The sequence below is a fragment of the Calidris pugnax genome, unplaced genomic scaffold (assembly GCF_001431845.1).
Source record: "Calidris pugnax isolate Ruff unplaced genomic scaffold, ASM143184v1 scaffold103, whole genome shotgun sequence".
NCBI lineage: Eukaryota > Metazoa > Chordata > Aves > Charadriiformes > Scolopacidae > Calidris > Calidris pugnax.
This window is the reverse complement of record NW_015090990.1, coordinates 20,228,349-20,238,062: the sequence shown is the minus strand read 5'-3', so window position 1 is coordinate 20,238,062 and position 9,714 is coordinate 20,228,349.

Here is a 9,714-nt window from a genome sequence, read left to right as displayed (position 1 = left end):
AAAATCCCCATAGAAAGTGTGCAGTTTGCAGGATTCACCCGTCATGGGTGTTCTTCAGGGAACAAAGCAATTGGACAAAGCTAAGTACTGGGGCTACCACTACATTTTTCCTTACCTACAAGATATATATATATATATCTTATACTAGATGCTTGGGTAATTCAAACACCATTTTTACAGATATATAAAAAAACTAACAGCACTGGACCAGTGACATTGAAAAGTATTGACCAGCCAATATCCAGTGTCTAACCTTACTAGAGCTCTCCCAAGGAAAGAAGATCCTTATGTAGTCACAGAAGAGGTGCTGAAGTTCAGCCAGCCATCACCTACCCTGCAGCTCTTCAGAGCCCTCTCACCACTGCATGCCTTCCCAGTATGTTTGCCATGTGCTTTCTGATGTGAAACAGCATTTTGGTGACCAATCTGCACAAGAATTGTGCAATAAAGTACAGCTATTACAACAGTGACTGTGCAGCAGTACAGCAAAGAGTGCAGCTGCAGGAGCAAAGAATGCTCACCTACTGAATAGAGGTGACAAGAGGGGAAGCGGAATTAGTAAAAGTAAAATCTGAAATGCAAGATGCTACTCATTTATTTTAGGTGTTAGAAAAACACTGGAAGTAAAGACCAGTTGGAGTAAAAGGATGAAAGTGGCTTGACTGGCCAGGTTAAAAAGTTTACTCTATAGCAAACAGTGTGTGATAACAACATGAAAGCTAGGAGAAAAGGTTAATTGATCACATACAGTACTCTTTCCAGCATGAAAGAGGTAAGGAAATTGACTTCAGTAGTTGACTACACAAAAGAAAATACCAGACAACTTCCTGCAAATGTAATGAATACGGTACACACTGCCCTTGTGCTCTGCTCTCTCCAGTGTAACTTCATGGAAGTTAAACAGAAATTCCGTTGCAGCCTTCGGGACAACTGATCAGTACAATCTTTACACTGGAGTCTGGGGCAGATCAGTGGATATGGGAATAAGGTTTTAGGTAGCATTCCACACAGATGCAGGTCATCTAACAGAAACAGGAGATGTGAGCAGCCTCACTGGAAAGAAGGGCAATCAATTAAAGAAAGATGTTGCAGGTAAACATCAGGCCAGATTGTGGCATGTGCTAGACACCTTCAAGTTTTTTTGATCTCAAAGATCTGAATAATAGGACAATTCAGGTTGGAAAGGACCTCAGAAGGTCTCTTGTCTAATCTCCTGCTCCAAACAAGGTCAGCTATGAGATCAGGTTACTCAAAGCTTTATCTAGTCTGGTCTTGAAAACCTCCAAGGTTGGAGACTACAAATGCTCCCTGGACAACCTGTTCCACTGCTTCACCACCTTCATCTGCATCTTCTTTATCTCATCTAAAAAATTAATTAATGCTTCCACTTGCTAGATATCTCTTATATCTGTTCCTACTTCATTCTCATTGATACTGGCACCCTGAAATTGCTTTTGTTGTGCTAAGGAGGCATAACTAGCTGCATTTTTAAATGTTTTTCTTTTTTCTTTTTTTTTTTTTTTAAATAGTCAATACAATATGAGCTGTGGCATTTTGATGAGAATAAAATACAAGGGAGATGATGCTGCACTATAAACTTAAAAAATCCCACCTTTGTTCAGGGGGTTGTAAAGCATTAGCAGATGGCACTACGTTATGAACAGTCCCACAGTTGGTATATTTAAATTCTGCAGGCTTAAAGGCTCTAGCGTAGTGATTTTAGGAGCTCTCACCTGACTTCAGTACAAGCTGAAAACATTCTCACTGTCATCAAAACAAGGATTTCAGTCCCCAGGGATGTTTTATGAAAGAAAAGAAGCAGCTGTGCAAGCATTCCTGCCAAAATAATCAACAAAACAGTAACTAACAGTAACTGGAGTAAGTGGCTGTATATTTTGAACCCTGAGAACCGCAGGGAGTCAAAGTGAGAGCAACAGCTGTGGAAGAAGTAGTTGGGGAAACAGAAAAGGACGGCAAGATACTGCATGATACAGACTTTTATTCATTCTGAGGTATGCATATATGCTTTCTGAAACAGGGGCCAGGATGTTCATCACCTCGGAGAATTAAAAATCAGCAACACCATTTGTGTCCCAGACAAAGCAACAATAAGTGCTCTTCCCACACCTATGCACAGAGGTGTGGCACTGAGGTCTGTCATCAAATCTCTATTTGCAAGAAAACAGCTTGCTAGATAAAGCTCCTGCACAGGGAGAGCATTTCATAATGCACACTCTAAACTTGGCTGGGTTACCCAGGAAATTTCCTCCAATTAATAATCCTTCTGGTTTGAAGATGGCTTTTTTGGATAGAACTCTAGAGACCACAGTGTGCTCAAGGGCAGAATATTGGCCCAATTGCACCATTCTCCCTCCTCGGACAAATGCAAAAGTTTCGGTCAGGATGTTGCAGCTGTTCCACTGCTGTGCACTGCGCTACGAAGCAATCATTTAGGCTAGGAAATGGAGATTACTTCATACTAAGACAGAGCTGGTGAAGACTTTAAAAGTTCTCAGAGGTAAAGTTTTATTTCACAATAAAACAATAATAAACAAACACATGGAGCAATGGCACCACAGTCAAGCAGGAAGCTTGCTTAATAACTTTCAAATAAGGTCTAAAAGTACAGTGTAACATAAAATGACAGTAACACATGGAACAAATAAAAATATCTTCAGCCTATTCACCTCAACTGCTGAGTTTCCCAAAAATATTTAGCCTGCTATTAGATCATAGAGAAGCTACTCATAGGCAGTAAGAAGTACTTGATGTTTGATGAGAAACAAACTATTAAGAATTAAATAAATGCTGCTAAATACTTTTTCTATGCATGAGGTCAGTACTATTTGAAAACAACTGCAATCTACTCTGCTAATCAGAAATTGACAGACATAAACCCTTGCAAAAAGGCCTATTTATTATACACAGCTATATTAAAGTCTTACTTTTAAAGATAAACTAGTTAGAAAATCACTAAAAACGCATCGTATTAATGCCTAAGCAGAATTCTTGTTTGTTGTATCTCTCAAAAACCATAGCAATCGCTTCAGTGGAAAAACAAATAAAACATTCTAATGCTAAAATGGAAATTCAAAGAACTCCAGTGAATCCAGTTATTTTTAATTATTCATGCTAATTAGCACAAAACCCCATCATAATTGAAGATGATAACCAAAGACTAGCACTGCCAACTGCCTATGTTCCCATACAGGAAGACAACTCCGACTACACCGGCCTTTGTGAAATTCTTTTATTACGTAACAGCTAGCAGTACTTAGGTATAGCACAACATACTGTGCCATTTTGTTGTTGTTGACTTCTTAAAAGAAACATTTGATACTAGAGCGTAAGATCTATCACATCCATCTACGTGTCTGACAGTGTGGCCTTGCTCTGACCAATGGCCAATTTCAGTAGATGGGCAATTTGCTGTTGTATTTGCACACACTAGTGCAGAAGGAGACTTAAGGGTGTAAATCAATTCCTTTTTGATACTTGCTTATACTCTGAAGCATGAAATTTGGTTTTCCCTTTTCTATTGTACCCTATGACAAAAAAATTATCATTAATCCTCATAAAATTAGTCTTAAAAACACCAAATGAACACTTTAAACTAGGAATTTCTGTGGCATTACATTTCACCCACCTTGTGCAACATGAATATTTTCAGTTCTAAATATATTACAACTCCACCACCCACCAGAGCTTTTTCTGTTATAAAATTAAAAAGATGTAACAACCCCTACCATTTGGGCTTTTCATCCGTTTTTCCAGTTCTAACTAATGCAATTGTAAATAAATCCTGCCCACCGTCAACCGTATAGTATCAGTGAAGTGTTAGATCAGAAAGATAATTAATGTCAACACTGTTAGCAATCATCTAGCAAGTATTTCCTCACTCTTGTTCCGTGTCGGGCCAGATCCGTAGGCAGAATAGATGGTGCAACCTGTCATTAGAAGCTCTGCTGGGAAGATGCTGAATACTACAAACCTCCTCCTCCCTTACTCTCCAAAATCACTTCCATATCTACATACTGGAACAGAAAATCTTTACCATCAGTATTCTCAGCTTTGTCCTCAGCATCAGAATATGAGACACACAACTTTGCAATGGCTAGAAACAGAATTGTCCAGTAACTACAGTCAAATCTTTAGCTTCCTTCACCAGCCATGTGCATGATGCAGCCATGTGTTCTACCTTTTCAAACAAAAATACCTTCAGTTTTGAAAATCTAAAAGCAACTTGAATAAGACTGAATATTATTGGGATAATATATTGAGGTATATACTGAATACGGAATATCAAGATAAATACTAAGACATTCTGCATGGTTTCAGAATGGAGTAGTGCCTGAAATAAAATCTTCCTGTTCTCCTTAAATGTTTTTTTGGTTTGGGGTTTTTTTGGTGTGGTTTTTTTTGAAGACTGTTTAGGATCACCTAACTTCCTTCTGTAGCTTCTAATTGTTAAATATTTCAAACAATGTTTGTCCACTAGAAATCGAGACTCTCTTCATAAGTAACTTCTAGATTCTTCATGCTGGGAACAGCTGTTCAGTATAACATTTCTTGTCACTTAAGGCTTCATCCTGAAATGAGTTTATGCTCTAGGAGAAGTCTGAACTTGTCACCTACATAGAGCAATTATTCTCCTACATTACACTACCCATACAATATTTTCTGAATAGTTTACAGCAGTTTGGGTTTTTATACATAACTTACCAACAGAATCTGATCAAATCCAAACTTACTCCTGAAACTAGTGAGAGTTACAACACAAGAGCTTGCTGAAACTTGTGGGCACTTTTCTACCGATTCCTAGTGATTTATATTTGAACCTAATCAAAAATTCACAAAAATCTAGAACTATTTAAGTAGTTCTGCAAACCAAATCTGCATCTGCATTGCATTATCATCTCTGCTTTGCTTTCTATAGAGTCTCCTAATCTATTCTTAGCGTATAATTTTAATACACAGTTCTCAAGTTCCAAACTCTTTTCTCTAAGATGATTCAGCCCTTCCCAATTTTTCCACACTATTCTTGTTTGATTTTCACTAATGATTTCTTAAGCTTTTCTGTCTACACATCCAATATTTAATCTCTGCTTCACTCTTTCCTGGGCATGACACTAACTTGGAAATATTTTTTTTTTTTAGAGTTTAACTACAAACTCCTTATTTGACATGATACATACATACAGGAATCTACAATATAAAGAAATGCTACTAACAATAATTAGAATATCTAGGATACTTATCTAATACAGAATGCTTATTTGCATATATATTTAAACTCATATTTCTGTACTCACACACAGACTTAAGCACACTGAAATGTATACAAATGAGACATGAAGTTCCATTAAAGCTAATGGAAATCCTCCAGCAGAAAAACTTTCAAGACTGTGTTTCTTATATTCCCCACAGAAAGTATGCAGTCACCAGAATACTTCTTTACCACCTAAATCTTACTCATCTTGCTTTTTAATCAACAGCCATTCAATTCAAATTACCTACAAGAGGAAGGTAGCAGAATTTGGCTTTCTGGACTATTTAAACAAGATGCAGATCACATGTTCAAGTTCTTATATAATGAGATAATGACTTTTATTAGAGTTAAAAATACCAAATACAATTGCAAACTAAAAATAAATCCATTTTCCAATTATTACTCAGAACAAGAAATGGTTTTTATTTCCCAACACCATATGTGAACAAAATTTTCCAATTTTTTGGTTATACTAATATGTAGTTTATTCTCCAAGGTGTTATCTGTTAGCTCTCGTATTAAAAAAATAAAGGTTGAGCACTGAAGGGGGAAGCATACAGTCTGCAAGTGTTTATTCTAGTGCATGATTGAAAATAAGCATGGCAAAGTCTCCTGGCAACACTTTGTGTAAAGATGAAGTAAACAAGTGTAAGTTACATGCACAGTAACTGAATGCTAGAGCCTTCCTCTGTTATCTAAAGTATTTTAAATGGTTCTATGTACTGTTAAGAAGCTGTTGTGCTCATTTCAGTAGCAAACCATCCATGTAAGACTGTATTTAGTGCACTTACTTAACAGAGGATTAAAAGTCAATTAAATACTTCAGATAAAAAGTAAAATGCAAAAGATGAAAAAATAATAATCGTCTTCCTCTGATTTTTAAAGAGATCATGACCTCCTTCTACCTAATATAATTTTTAATCAGATACCTTAATGTCATCTTTGCAGTAACTGTTTAACTAATAAAGCAAATCTGATCGTTGCAAGGGCTGGTGACAAGGCCTCTTCAGCAGGTATTTGCCAAACCTGTCTGTTCTGCTTTAATTGTGCTGAACACAGTATAAATTATTTAACAGTTGTGACAAACATATGACTTGAAGTCTACTCACCAATAAGCCAGGCACAGCCTGTGACACTACTGTTCAGGGGGTTGGGTGTGGGCCTTTTTCTGCACTGGGGATAAATCCCTCAATAACCCTCGCAGTCCAACCATCAACATCTTAACCATATTCTTCATGCCTAAGGATTGCTTGAAATTTTGAGTTGCCTTTTCAGTTTTGAACACTGTTCATAGGAAGACTCAGCTCCTCCACGATCAGCAAACGGTAGGAGACAAGTCCACCTCATCTTGTTAAAGGTGGTAGTATGATTTCAAAAAACAAAAGAATTTCTGCCACATAGATTGCCGTTTTTAGTGTAATCAGCATTTGAAACAAATTGTTTTCTCTTGTTTATACTACTTTTCACGTTCTTTCCTGGGCTTCATTTATCAAATACAGATGGAGACAGACTATAGAGTTAGATGGACCTTTGATCTAACTCCATGCAGCCACCTGTTTGGTATCTTATGTTCTAACTTATTTTTTTGCCCCCCTCCCAGAGTGGCATGTATCAAAACTAGCAGAAATTTTATTGTACCATTTTGGTCCCGTAATTCTGACATAACTATACTGACATAGTTTTATGACTGAGATAACATTATTGACTATTTTTGGTGCATTACAAAGAAGAGCCATATGCATTTAACATACACATAGTCCATACTAGAAAAATCTACCACGTTCCTCAAGTACCTGTTTTCAGCTTCTGTATCAAGGACTAAAATCTGTTCTCTCCCTGATAATAATTTTTCAACAGTTCATTGACGATGGAAACCAACTGAGAAGGCTAAGAAAATACAAAGAGACTGAAAAACAGTTGTCAGTTTTCCCTTCTTTGGAGAGAACTTTCATCTTTTTGGGCTGGAATAATTCTAGAAATTTATGTTCCTTCATTACAATTCATTGTCATGCCTCTTTTTTTTTTTCTCTGGTCTGTAGAGAATCAAATGTAGTCACATCCTGCTCAAGTTACTTGCAATCCTACCAAAAAAGGGTAGCTTTATAGTTTAGTTTCATATAATACTCCTGCTACACCACTCTAAATTTTCCTCCTTTATGCCCACATAAACTGGTATTAGCATTACTGTCACCTTCAACCTATTGAGATTGTAAGCAAAACTTGGCAAAGGTTGTTTACTATAAATTAATTATTCTTATTTCTGGCTTCCAATATTAACCAACGCCACTACTTTGAGTATTTTTGTCAACTTACACTGATACTCTCCTATTCTGCTTAAAAGGTTTTAAAAGTTTGCTGTAACAATGCTGTAAAATGTCTGCACCTGTAACTTACAGGTATCTAATGTTAGTTTTGGGTTGCCTTTTTTTTTTCCTCCAGACAGCTACCTTACTGTCCTGAGTTGAGAAGTGCTACATACCAGTATCTTCAATGAAAGACATGTTGGAGTATTTATTAAAATGATATGCTACTTAAATATTCAATGGTGCAAAATTGTGTGTTTTATCTAGGCTACCTCTCTCACATATGCTAATGTACGCCACTGGCAGAAAGATCTTTTTAAGCTTTCTATTACCTAAACTACTGTTAAATTCTGAGCCATGGGTAATGCTTTGCTAAATATCCTCCAGTTAAAATCCAAGCCAAGAATTATGTAACAATGCCTCTCCCATGTGGTTATTCTTTCTCCAAATGATGAGTTATCATACTCAAAAATCAGCACTGTGAATACTAGGAACTCAGTCAACATTACTGCATTTCAAGTAACGGTATCAGCTACAGATAATGCTATTAACATTCAAAGCATACTGACACTGCTGGTTTCTTAGCTTCTAATGGTTCTGCCTTGAAAGAAACCGGAACCTTTTGAGAGCTAGTATACTATCCAAAAGCTGAGGTTCTTACACCTCACATTAGTTACAGCCCTTTTGTACTACTATATATCGTTCTTCCTTAATTGTAACACCTGTAATTACTCCAAAAATTGTGGTAAAAGTGGGAAAGAGTATAGGATCAGTGACGGTGTTTCACAGGATAGTTGGGGAGAACAGTTAAATCTCAGTGATGTTTAGACTCCAAATAAGATGACAATCATAGTAATGCATAGGACGCACAGCAACTTGCTACTTAATAGTTTTCTACACAGTGACTGCATAAAGCAAAAATAGCCTTATTTTAAATATGGCAATAGTAATTTAAACATAGAATAGAATCATAGAATCATTTAGGCTGGAAAAGGCCTTTAAGATCGAGTCCAACCATTAGCCTAGCACTGCCAAAACCACCACTAAACCATATCCCTAAGCACCACATCTACACATCTTTTACATACACCCAGGAATGGTGATGCCACCACTTCCCTGGGCAGCCCGTTCCAATGCTTGACAACCCTTTTGGTGAAGGAATTTTTACTAATATCCACCCTAAAACTCTCCTGGTGCAGCTTGAGGTCATTTCCTCTTGTCCTATCACTTGTTATTTGGGAGAAGAGACCGACCCCCATCTCTCTACACCCTTTTTCAGGGAGTTGTAGAGAACGATAAGGTCTTCCTTCCCTCAGCCTCCTTTTCTCGAGGCTGAACACCCCCAGCTCCCTCAGTTGCTCCTTGTAAGACTTGTTCTCTAGAGCCTTCACCAGCTTCGTTGCCCTTCTCTGGATGTGCTCCAGCACCTCAATGTCTTTTTTGTAGTGAGGGGCCCAAAACTGAAAGCAGTATTCAAGGTGCAGCCTCACCAGTGCTGAGGGGGACAATTGCTTCCTTAGTCTTGATACAGGCCTTATACAGACCAGGATGCTGTTGGCCTTCTTGGCCACCTGGGCACATTGATGGCTCATGTTCAGCCAACAGTCAACCAACGCTCCCAGGTCCTTTTCCACTGGGCAGCTCTCCAGCCACTCTTCCCCAGGCCTGCAACACTGCATGGGGTTGTTGTGACCCGGTGCTTGGCCTTGTTGAACCTCATACCTTTGGCCTCAGCCCATTGATCCAGCCTGTCCAGATCCCTCTGCAAAGCCTTCCTACCCTCAAGCAGATCAACACTCCCACCCAACTTGGTGTTGTCTGTGAACTTACTGAGGGTGCACTTGATCCCCTCATCCAGATCATTGATAAAGATATTGAAGAGAACCAGCCCCAGCACTGAGCCCTGGGGAACACCACTTATGACCAGCTCTCAACTGGATTTAACTCCATTCACCACCACTCCCTGGGCCCAGCCATCTAACTGGTTTTTGTACCCAGCAAAGAGTATGCCCTTCTGAGCCACAAGCAGCCAGTTTGTCCAGCAGCATGCTGTGGGAAGTGGTGTCAAAGGCTTTACTACAGTCTAGGTAGACAACATGGAAATAATAATGCTCATAGGTGGAACACATGAAGAAAAGCTAG